This window comes from Manis javanica, chromosome 5 (genome assembly GCF_040802235.1).
Source record: "Manis javanica isolate MJ-LG chromosome 5, MJ_LKY, whole genome shotgun sequence".
In the NCBI taxonomy this organism is placed as follows: domain Eukaryota; kingdom Metazoa; phylum Chordata; class Mammalia; order Pholidota; family Manidae; genus Manis; species Manis javanica.
Window position 1 is genome coordinate 78,188,854 of NC_133160.1, and position 12,103 is coordinate 78,200,956.

At 45.0% G+C, this 12,103-nt stretch overlaps 1 long non-coding RNA gene across 4 annotated transcripts; it reads left to right on the top strand.

Annotated features, from left to right (window-relative positions):
• Window positions 1-247: 247 nt before the first annotated feature.
• Window positions 248-7,412, top strand: LOC108408992 (uncharacterized). 4 transcript variants are annotated; one of them, XR_012131614.1, is made up of 5 exons: window positions 248-3,220; window positions 3,618-5,063; window positions 5,320-5,496; window positions 5,618-5,727; window positions 7,171-7,412. It is a non-coding gene; the product is annotated as an uncharacterized lncRNA (long non-coding RNA). The 4 variants fall into 4 exon arrangements; XR_012131613.1 differs by lacking the exon at window positions 248-3,220 and having other exon boundaries at window positions 3,228-4,817; window positions 4,967-5,063; XR_005056718.2 differs by lacking the exon at window positions 248-3,220 and having other exon boundaries at window positions 3,228-5,063.
• Window positions 7,413-12,103: the final 4,691 nt, after the last annotated feature.

Below are 12,103 nucleotides of genomic sequence, written 5' to 3' on the forward strand. Positions count from 1 at the left end.
AATCCTATATAACCACTTAGTTGTAAGTGCTCAGGGTCCTCGTTGAGACCTGCTGCGACGGGCTGACTTGGACCCCAACTAGTTGGCTTCCGAATAAATTCCTCTTGCTTGTTGCATCAAGAAACGTCTTTGGTGAGTGATTTGGGGCGGCGCCTTCCTCAGGGGAATCCAACATTTGGGGGCTCGTCCGGGATCATGCGCTCACCCCGCTTCACTCCCGAAGTCACTCTTGGAGGAAGAGGTAAGATTAGTGGCGCCTTGAGTTGTCTGTGTTCTGTCTTCTGTTTTTCAGTGAGACTGGTCAGAATTCTGAAAAGGGGTACCCACTGTCTGGCAGCTGTCCCGATCCCGTAAAGGGGTCGAGACTGCGGTCGGTAGACGTACTAGGAGCACCGCAGGCTGCAACCCTGGGGGACGCCTCGGGGAGGTTGGGAGGCCAGGGACGCCTGGTAGCCTCCCGTCTGTTTTTCTGGCAAGGTGAATCTGATGAGATAGGGTTGATTTTCAGGCGCCAGGAATATCAACCCTCTGATTCCTTTCGGTTTCTGTTTGAAAATCTGAGAAAAAACAAAAAGCGGCCGCTGTGTGTCTAATCTGTGTGTGTCTCTGTTTTTTGTGTCTTTCATGTGCCTAATAATTGTTATACTGACAATGGGACAGACTCAGACAACCCCCTAAGTGTGTAAATGAATATATCTTTCTACCTCCGGATGGTATTAATGAAATTGATTTAAAGACAAGTGCTTGTGAAAATTGAGTGTTCTAAAACTTCCAGAAAACCTGATAAAAAAGTGTTAAGCATTAATGCTAATTTGAGTTTGCCTGAGGCGGGCATGTCCTGGTAGTTGTCGGCTGCCTGAGTTTACCTAGAGTCATTTGAGTCATGTTATCTGCTAAATCTTTTAAGAATAGAATGCTTAGAAGCTTGGCTTTGTCTAGTGTTCAGTGGGGGTCTTGTGAGTAGGCTAGCATAGTTGTTGCAGGTAAGTGAACTGGATAAGTGTGGCAAGTGAACACCTTTTTAATTGTGTGTTGCAGTGTGTATGCCTACCTGCAGCCTGAGAATCTTTGTAGTAACTTAAAGCCTTAGAGTTTTGTTAAGTTGAGAAGATGTGCTCTGTGTTTGCTGGGAGATTGTGCTGTGAAGCTCATGGTTGCAGAAATTGTAGAATGTGTTCGTAAGTTTGTCAGTCTAGGAAATGTTGGTTTGACAGTTTGCAGTGTCCTGCTTCTCAGTGTTCACTGGAGCTTGAAGTTTCTAATAGTTTTGAGTTCTGGTTAGAACTGCTTAAAGTGATAGAGAGGGCATTTCTCTATGTTGAAAGATCACAGCAGTTTCTCATGCTTAAAGTCTCAGTGAGTTGCCATGAAATCATAATGTTAAAGGGACTAAAAGCTAAAGTTTGTTAACAACTGTATAACCTTTATTTGCCTTTGAAATATTTTGTTATTAAAAATGATTGCATGGCCTGAAAAATTGAATTCCTAAGCAGAATAGTAACAAAGCTTTTTTCAGCTGATTAAATGCACTTAGTTAACAAACCAAAATTTATTAAACTGTAGAATCTGGACAAGATTATGTTTCTCCCAGAAAAACAGGTTTCACTGTAAAGGTTTAGATAGACGAACGTGTGACCACTTTTGAGAAAAGTTGTAATAGATTTTTTGAGAACCACCAGGTCTTCTTGTTTAATTTATATGCTGTATGTTTTTAAAAAAAACATGGGGGACTCTCCATATTTTTTAATGCAAATAATCTTAGAGCTTTTAATAGAATTTGCATAGCAGCTTATATCTACTATTAAAGAGTAAAACATTCTTGAAGCTTTCAGGGAAGACCTGTAAACTTAAGCACTTTCTCTGCTTTTTTGTATCTGGTCTTAGACACTTATGCTGAGTTATGTTCTTATTATTTTCACTGTTTGTAAGCTATTGATTGTAAGCCAAAAGGTCATCATTTCTCAGTCCCTAAATGAAGAAGTAAAATGCCTGACCTCTTTCATCTCAAATCATATTTCTGGTCATATCTGAATATCTGTGTGAAAGAAAGAGACATTTAAATTTGAGATTCTGCTTAAACTTTTAAGTTGAATTTGACTATAGCCATATTCATTCTTTGTATGTATCTCTAACAGGTCTTTTGTATGCCTGGTGATATTATACTCTGCCTTGAGTTTAGACAGTTCTTTCAGCTAAATATGAATTCTTATTGTAGCTTTTTTCCCCTCCTGAAGATGAAAGCAGAAGAATCTACCATCTGCTACCATTCTCTCAAGAATGCTTAGTAACCTAAAATTAGTTTGACTTTCTGTATGTTGTCTTTAAAAATTGACAGCAGCAATCTCCCCTGCTGCCCCACTTTTTAAGATATCTTGTTTACTGTGCTGAGTATATAGACAATAAATGTGTAATGATAGTTCTAAAAAAATTAAATGCAAAAAGGTGCTTTTACCTCTAGTTAACTCTGATATTTTCCAGAGGGCCCCTGGAACATGTCAGAAGAATTTTTTCTCACTAGAGAAAGTATTTGACTAATTTGGCTTATTTATCTGATATATATATATATATATTTATTTACCAGGAAAGCACTGTCAAAGAGAATGATGCTAAACTTTGTTACTAAATGTTTTGTATTACAGAAATATCAGAATTTCCTTATGTCAACTGTTTTACAGTAAGCTCTCATCATATCTTTAACCATTGTCATTTGTAAGTCTTTTGTCATTTATAGTATTATCCCTAAACTGGTAAAGAACTAGATTTCAGCAGAACAGGTATTAGTTACATAAGATTACATAAACTAAAGAAAATGATTTTGTGTCTTTTTGTTTCAAATGTTGCTGGTAAAATGTTTTAACCTTGTTCTCTTAAACTGACAACAGTTTAGTAAATGACTATCTTTATGAGCAGAATTGAAACATCCTTCTCTCTACTTGTTCCCTCCAGAGTTTAAAAACTTTCAGTGACTGTTTTTATATTCCATGGCAGTATGTTTATTTGCACGAGTTCAATAAGAATCTGCTTTCCTTGTGAGAAGACTACTTAAGAACACTGGTTATACTACCAGGGCTTTGACTGGAATGTCGTACCTGGGAGACATGTGCATAGACTCAGATGTGAACAACTTTAAAGAACTAAGATTGACTTTATAAAGCCAACAAAGCCCCTTGGAAGAACTGGCCTAGTACCTTGCTTACAGAGTTCCCAGCAGCCTTACCAGGTGAGTAAAGAAGGTCACTTCCTGGCAGGTGCAGAGACCTTGAGAAGAGAAGAATTCATCCAAATCTACAGGTACTGCAGGTAAAGCCTGATGGCAAGTCTGGCTTGGCTGTCTGGCCTCAAGAGGCCTTTAAAAGTTCAATCTGAGATTCCTTACAAAAAGTTCCAGCAAAGCATATTTAAAAGAGCCTGTGTAATCAATTGCTCTTCTTGCTGCACCTGTGCAAATAATCAAGCCAGCTGTTAATTATTTTCTTAACCTAGTTACTTCTAGTAAAAATGAGAGTGATTTTAGAGAGAAGTATCGTTTCAATAATGTAGCCTCCTTCCAGAATAAAAAATCCAACTCCAGATGTTGCTACATAACCTAATAACACAATTTGTTTTATCTTGCCTAGAAGCCACAAAACTGCAAATAGTAATAAAAATGAAACCCAGAATAGAAGCGCCAGCCTTCTGAAGCCCTCTCAACTGACCAGTGATGGAGACCTAGCTGCACCCTTTACTGCGCCCCCTTCTCAGCACGAAGCAGCCAGAGCGGTCATCGCCCCTTTTCCCTAGCAGCAGCTAGAGTCTCTATCTGTAGAAGAAAGAATGAGACCATACCCATAGCCTTCCCTGGTAAAAACAGGTATTTAATCCCTCCTCCCAAGAGATGGTGGGCTTGTAACACTGGAGTGACCCCATGTGTCTCTACTTCTGCCTTCAACTCCTCCCGTGATTTCTGTATCATGGTCCAGTTAGTACCCAGACTAATGTATCATGATGACTTATCATTCGTGGCAGAATTAGAACCTAAACTAAGGTATAAAAGAGAGCCAGTCTCACTCACTCTAGCTGTATTACTAAGAGTAGGAGTCGCAGCCGGAGTAGGACCAGGGGCAGCTGCTAGATCCCCATGGCTTACAACTCTAATATCCACTTTGGCAGGACCCCTGCTTATTTCAATATTGCTCCTCACCTTAGGTCCCTGCATTTTAAATCGAGTAATAACCTTTATTAGAGAAAGAGTAAGTGCTGTGCAGGTGCTAATGCTGAGACAACAGTATCATACCCTCACACAACAAGAAGAAACCAACATTCCATGATTAGAATGTTCAGAAAAAGAAGTGGGGAATGTAGGACCCCAACCTCCCTGAGAAATAAGTTAGCCTAAGAGTAGCCATCTTGAAGCCCAAAAAGCCATTCTGATATATGACTCAGAGGGAACAACTGAAACCAGGTAACTCCTCTGGAAAAACAAGTTAATCAATCATGACTGCTGGCAGCGCTAACCTCTCGGTTAGTTAATCATAAATGCCGACCCTACCTTGCTACACCCCCAGGATGTGGCACTAACCCAGAAATCGTAGGTTTGAAAAATTACTGCCTTTGTAGTATTGTTATCTTGCTATGTAGTATTGTTATCTTGTTATTACAAAACAATCTGTAACCATGGTAATCCTCTAGGGCTGAATGCCTCAGAAAATCCTATATAACCACTTAGTTGTAAGTGCTCAGGGTCCTCGTTGAGACCTGCTGCGACGGGCTGACTTGGACCCCAACTAGTTGGCTTCCGAATAAATTCCTCTTGCTTGTTGCATCAAGAAACGTCTTTGGTGAGTGATTTGGGGCGGCGCCTTCCTCAGGGGAATCCAACAACAGGACTACTCTCTTGCATGCATCCAACCTGATGGACAGCATTTGCCTATGCTGGTGTCATTAAAACATGTTATCTTATCACCCTTATGCTTATTCTCTTCTACAGTCCTTGTGAATTGGGCACAGGTCCTAGCCACAGCTGCTGCTTGCTGAGTGTACACAGCATTCCCTACCAGTTTAGCTGCTGGCCTCCTGTGGAATGGGTGAGCTATGGACTTAATCTGAGTAGGACTTTGAACCCAGATAGATCCTCAGGCTTGAGGATTATAATGATTTTATTGTTAACTGTATTTCTGCTGTTATTGGATATTTTTAGTTTGGTTACAGTGCTCGAGCTTTCTTGCACAGGGGTGGGTCATGTAGATTGTGAGGTGAGAATTCTGGAGAGGTGGATTGTGGGGTAAATTGCAGAATTTCCATAATCCCCCACCTGGCCTTAGTCCATTTTCATATCAATAGGTGTTACCACTATAGCCTCCCACAGCCTCTGAGGCAAAAAGTGGAGAAAGAGCAGCCATTCTTTCCTCCCCCCTTCTATTCCTGGTACATAATTGGTCAGGCATCAACCAGTCACCAAGGACCTGTCAATGGATTTCCTCCTGGAAGGGGCAGGAGGGAAGTGGAAAGTGCACCAAGGTGAGAAAACGCGAGCAGCGGCTGGAGGAGATGGATGGGGCTGTGCCTTGCTAGCAAATTTGAGCAAGCTGTGAGCAATCTCCCAACCTATCTTTTCCCTTGATTTATTTTGGTTTCACAGGTTTCATGGAGGATCATCCCGCGTCAGGAATATCCTTCCCCCAGAGTAAAAATGGTATAGCACCTTTCAAAGAGGAAGAGAAACGAATTTCATTTCCTTCTTTCTGCCATGTGAGTTCACACTGAGTAGGTGGCAATCTGTAAACCATAAAAAAGGCCCTCACTAAGAACTGATCTTCCACTACCTTGACCTTAGTCTCCCTAGCCTCCAGAAATGTAAATAGTAATTGTTGTATAAGCCACCCAGGATATGGTAGTTTGTCATAGCAGCCAGAGAAGACTAAAATAATAAATCATCATGGTTTGACCAAGTTTTCATTCAAAATTAAAATACCTGAAGAAAAAAGTTTAGACATAACCATTTAAAAAAATTAAAGTTTATTCAACTTATTTTTACTGCAACTACACTTCTGTTCAATTTTCCACATCAGTAGTTGTAACTGCAAGTCTAAATTTTCAGTTTAAAGTTTTCATTGAATTTCAACCCTCCTTCATCTCTGTCTGCTGTACATCCAGTGAATACAATGTCTCTGTCACATTGGTATCTTGAGCTAAAAGGAAAAAAACAAATGCCCTCTCCAACACTTCTCACAGGCATTACTGTCCACCAGGTATTCAGGCTGAGAATATGGGAGCTAACATGAAAACTCTTACTTCCTCAACTTCTTCCCTTAATTACCTACTCCTCTTCTTCTACATCTCAGTTACAGAATTTAATATTTTTTAAAAACAATTCCACTTTTTTATGCATATTTTCCATATATGTCCTATTTGTTTGTATAAGTAGGTTATATAATCTTATGTCATGAAACCCAAATTTATCCTGTGTTTTTCCAAGCATTTAACATAGAACTCAGTAACCTACAGTGCTCAAATAATTCTTTTCGGTGATTAAAATGGCCAACTCCAAATTTTTTCATATGTTGGTTTCTATTCATACAAATAGATTTAAAACAAGTTTTAGGGGTTTTTAACATATTCTTAAATAATTATTAAAATTTATAAATACATCAGTGTATCTCTCCTAAACTCTAAGCAGAGGAATTTTCCTTTTGTGAAATATAAATACTTGCATTATATAGAAAGAGGCTAATGATCATTTGATCATTTTATCTTTCTCAAGTATCTGATTGTTCTAATCAAATTCATTCCTTAAATATTTTACTCTTGGATATAAGATATTGCTTAGTTATTGGGAAGAACAGAAAACAGGAATTATAACAGTAATAAAATCTCCTCTTAAAAATTGAAGAAAATTGCATGTCACAGACACAAAAAACAATATTCAAACATATGTGTATCATCTGACTGTTTTGGCAAGTATATGACTACTATCTTGGTTAGAAATTGGTTTGTCATCCTTCAGTCAGAATAAGTTATCTAATTGAAATTCAAAGAGTCTAATCTCTAAATTAAAAAAATAGAATATGAGACCCAAAAGAGAACTCCATTAATAAAAACACCTATAACTTAAAAATTCTTCTATATTCTAGTTACATGGGCTTTCCTTGATAACCAAATGGTAATTATATTTGAGTGTCTCTTTTTATTTAGGAAAAAGCTGCAAACAGAGTATTTGAAGGGTCCCCACCAGTAAGATGGCAAACTTCCGGCTTCTTTTCGGGGTCCTCGGTTCCCGCCGGCGCCACCTGAAGCCCAATCACCTCTCGCCCCCCTCCCAATCCCAGCACCTAGCCACCAGCCACCAGCCCCGTAGAAGTAACACCACAATCACCCTATGCCCCTTCCTATATAACCCAGCACCTTTCCCTAATAAAGCGGAGCTCTCCGGTGAATTGCTGCTGTGTGTCACTCCTTTCCTTTCATTGGTGCCGAAACCCGGGAGACGGGACACCCCAACTGGGCCCCGTCTTCCCCCCAACACCAGCAGCAGCTTGCCCTCGTCCTCTTTTTCCGGCGCTGGCTCATCACACTCACCACTCCTCTCTGGCCTTTAGGTAAGTTTTCCCCCCGGGGTGGGCCACTCTTCCCTGAGCTATCGCAGTGCCATTGACTGTGATCGTCCGGCAAGGCCCTGACGCTCAGGGACAAGGAGGGAACGCTCCCCGCCTCAGGCCTTCACGGCTGCAGCGGACCCTCAGGCCCCTCCTCCAAAAGCCATAAACCCCCACCTCAGGCCTGAAACTTTTTAAGCAAAATTTCCCCGGGGTGGGCCACTCTTCTCCGAGCTATCGCAGTGCCATTGACCGTGATCGTCCGGCAAGGCCCTGACGCTCGGGGACGAGGAGGGAACTCTCCCCGCCTCAGGCCTTCACGGCTGCAGCGGACCCTCAGGCCCCTCCTCCGACAGCCATAAATCCCCACCTCAGGCCTTCATAGCTGCAGCAGACTCTCAGGCCCCCCCCTCCAACAGCCATAAACGAGGTGACTCCTTTGCGGATGAGAACGCTCCCTTTCCCCGCCCCCTCCTCCTTCTGTTCCGTCCGCTGAAAACGCCTAGCGCTAGGTACCTCGTGACTCCGGCACTCTGCCTTCTTAGGGAAGTCTGGGTGATGACCCACACTTCCCAAGAAATTCCAACTCATATACGAGTTTCCGCAGACCACCAAGGATCATCGGGGACGCCCTTTGTCTCCTTGTGGTCTGCTTCCAGTCCGAGGATCTCCGTTTGTCTTCCCCTGTTTGTCTCCTTCTCTGTCCTTTAGCCATGGGAGCCTCCTCATCCTGCCCTGAAAGTTCACCTCTTGAATGCCTGCTTAAGCATCTGGCTACCCTCTCCCTGACGCCTGATATAAAACCAAAACTTCTCCATAAATATTGCTCCCAAGATTGGCCGACATACCCCCTAGACAATAACAACCAATGGCCTGCAGGGGGAACTCTTGACCCTAACATCACTCGCAATCTCTTTAACTACTGCCAGCACCTGAAAAAATGGAAGGAGATTCCCTATATCGAAGCTTTTCGCCTCCTAGCTCAAAATCCCAGCCTCCGTACCACCTGCTCCCCGCCCCAAGTTCTCCTAGCCTGGAAGCCGTCTCCCTCCCCTCCACACATTCCCAGTCCCTCTTCAATTACCTTTGACCCAGCTGACGAGCCTCCGCCATACAGACTTCCCCCTTCAGCCCCTCCCCCTCCTACAACCCCTCCACCCTCCGCTGCCGCTGCCGCCTCTTTCCCCAAGGCAGAAGCTTCCCATCCTCTCCCTTCCCCTTCTTCTCCTACAACAGCCCCTCCCCCTTCCTCTACCGCCACCACCGCTGCCTCTTTCCCCGCGGCAGAAGCCCCCCCCGTCCTCTCCCTTCCCCTTCTTCTCCTACAACAGCCCCTCCCCCTTCCTCTACCGGCGCCACCGCTGCCTCTTTCCCCGCGGCAGAAGCCTCCCATCCTCTCCCTTCCCCTTCTTCTCCTACAACAGCCCCTCCCCCTTCCTCTACCTCCGCCGCCTCCACCCCTGCAGAAGCCTCCCATCCTCTCTCTTCCCCCTCCTCCACCATCTCTTCCTGCACCTCACCACCTCCTCCTCCATTCCCCTCACCTTCCCCCCTCCCGAAAATCGAGCCTGAGCCTTTCAGCCCCCCTCTAACTAAGTTCCAAGAGCCTCGTCCGTCTTTGCCCCCTCAGATTCGGTCCCGAAGGCCTCCCAAAATTATTGCAGCTTTGCCCCCATCACCTGTTTCCCCCGCACAGATTGAGCCAGAACCCTTCAGTCCCCCTCAGACTCGGTCCCAAGGGCCTCCCAAAATTATCGCCCCGCTCCGGGAAGTAACAGGATCCGAAGGCATCGTGCGCGTTCACGTCCCTTTCTCCTTAGGAGATTTAGCCCAACTAGAGAAACGCCTAGGTTCCTTTTCCACTGATCCCACGACATACATCAGGGAGTTTCAATGGACCCTCCAGTCTTACAGCCTCACGCATCATGACATTTTCATGCTCCTGGCCAATACTCTCCTCCCTGAAGAGCGTAGATGAGCTTGGGACTTCGCCCAAACGCATGCTACCGAAACCCACAGGACTGACCCCACCTGTCCCCCTGGCCCCACTGCTGTCCCCGAACAAGACCCACACTGGGATTATAACACCGCCGTGGGGCTCCACTCTCAAGATATTTTTGCCTCCTGCTTAATAGCAGGTCTAAAAAAGGCAGCTCGTAAAGTAGTCAATTTTCAAAAGCTCCAAGACATAATTCAAAAGAGAGACGAAACCCCCTCCGAGTTCTTAGACAGACTCACTCAAGCCCAATTACAGTATACCAGCCTGGACCCAGAAACACCTGAAGGAAGACAGGTCCTTATGACATACTTCCTAGCTCAAAGCTACCCCGACATTAAAGCTAAACTCAAAAAGTTAGAACAGGGCCCCGCTACCCCACAGACTGAGATCCTAACAGTGGCCTTTAAAGTCTTCCACAACCATGAGGAGGAGAAAGAACACCGTAAACAAAAAGCTGATCAGGCCAATTTCCAGATGTTGGCCCAGCTGATAAAAACCACAACCTGGGCACCCCTCTACAGACAACCCCCCCCAGGAGCTTGTTTCAAGTGCGGAAAAGAGGGACATTGGTCAAGGGCGTGCCCTTCCCCCAGATCTCTACCACCCCATGTCCCAGATGCCACAAAAAGGGCCACTGGGGGTCTGATTGCCCAACCACCCGAAGGGGAGGCTGGACGAACAACCCCCATCCTAAGCCCGCCGTAGTGGGGCTGGCAGAAGATTGATGGGGCCCGGGGGCTTCTCGCCCGACCATTTCCATCACCAAACAGGAGCCCAGGGTTACTTTAACAGTAGACAGTCACCCCATCTCCTTCCTCCTAGATACAGGAGCCACCTTCTCAGTCTTGCGAGAATACCGGGGCCCTACCACACCAGCCATTACTCCTATAGTCGGGGTAGGAGGTAAACAGATTTTCCCACTAACCCCCCCCCCTTTTATGCACAATCCTAGACAGTCCCATACCTTTCTCCCACTCCTTCCTAGTTATGCCCCAGTGTCCCATCCCTTTACTAGGACGGGACATCCTTTCCCTCCTCCACGTTTCCATAACTATATCCACTCCCATAGCCCCCAGTACTCCCTTTCTGATGGCCCTCATAGCCGACAACCCCCCTCTACCCAATGAAAGCTCCAGTTCCGCCCTCATACACCCTGTAAATCCCAAAGTTTGGGACATTACAAGCCCCTCCGTGGCCCTATGTCCCCCTGCCTCTATCAAATTACGTGACCCCTTTCAGTATCTCTGTCAGGCCCAATACCCCCTAACCACTTCAGCCCTCATTGGCCTCCAACCCATCATTCAAGATCTCTTAAACAAAAACTACCTCAGACCCACTCACTTCCCGTTTAATACCCCCATATTAGCTGTTAAAAAAAACAACGGATCTTTCCGCCTTGTCCAAGACCTTTGCCTCATCAACATAGCCGTTGTCCCTATCCATCTCTTAGTTCCAAATCCATACACCCTTTTATCGCAGATCCCTGCCTCCGCATCCTACTTCTCAGTCCTAGATCTCAAGGACGCATTTTTTTCTATCCCTCTAGACCCCTCCTCCCAAGATTTTTTTGCCTTCACCTGGACGTATCCATACACCAGACATTCTGTACAACTTACTTGGACAGTTTTGCCACAAGGCTTCCGAGATAGTCCCCATATTTTTGGACAAGTCCTAGCTCAAGACCTCAAACAGTTTCACCATGATCACCCTGAGTCCACTTTATTACAATATGTAGACGATCTTCTACTCTGCAGTCCCTCGTGGGAACAGTCTCAACTTGACACTGCGTCTCTACTTAACCTTCTAGCTTCCAGAGGTTACCGAGTATCCCCCGTCAAAGCTCAAATCTCTTCCCCTTCTGTCACTTACCTTGGATTCCTTCTGTCTCAACAAAGAAAGTCCATTACCTTAGACAGAAAACGACTCCTCTCTGACCTGCCCGTTCCCAAAACCAAGACAGAAATCCTTTCCTTTCTAGGCCTGGCTAGGTATTTTAGAGCATGGATCCCTAACTTCTCCCTGTTGGCAAGACCCCTATACGACCTCAGCAAGGGCCCCCCTGAAGAACCATTATCATCCTCACCCCGACACTCCTTCATTAAGCTCCGCCAAGCCCTTGTAGAAGCTCCAGCTCTCCATCTCCCTGATTTGTCAAAACCCTTCTCATTATACATTCATGAGAGGTCCAGTCAAGCTCTAGGAGTCCAAGGCCAATATTATGGCCCATCCTTTGCCCTAGTAGCTTATCTCTCCAAGCAATTAGACCCCACAGTTCGGGGATGGGCCCCCTGCCTACGGGCATTAGCTGCTGGACAGCTCTTGCAGAAAGAAGCTCATAAACTAACATTCGGAGCGCCCCTTACCATTCTGTCCCCACATCACCTAAAAGATCTCTTAACCTACAAAAGTTTACAGACTCTCCCTCCCTCCAGACTCCTGACCTTACTATCCTCTTTCCTCCAAAATCCAAACATTTCTTTCCTCCCCTGCCCGCCCCTGAATCCGGCCACTCTTCTTCCTCTACCCTACTCTC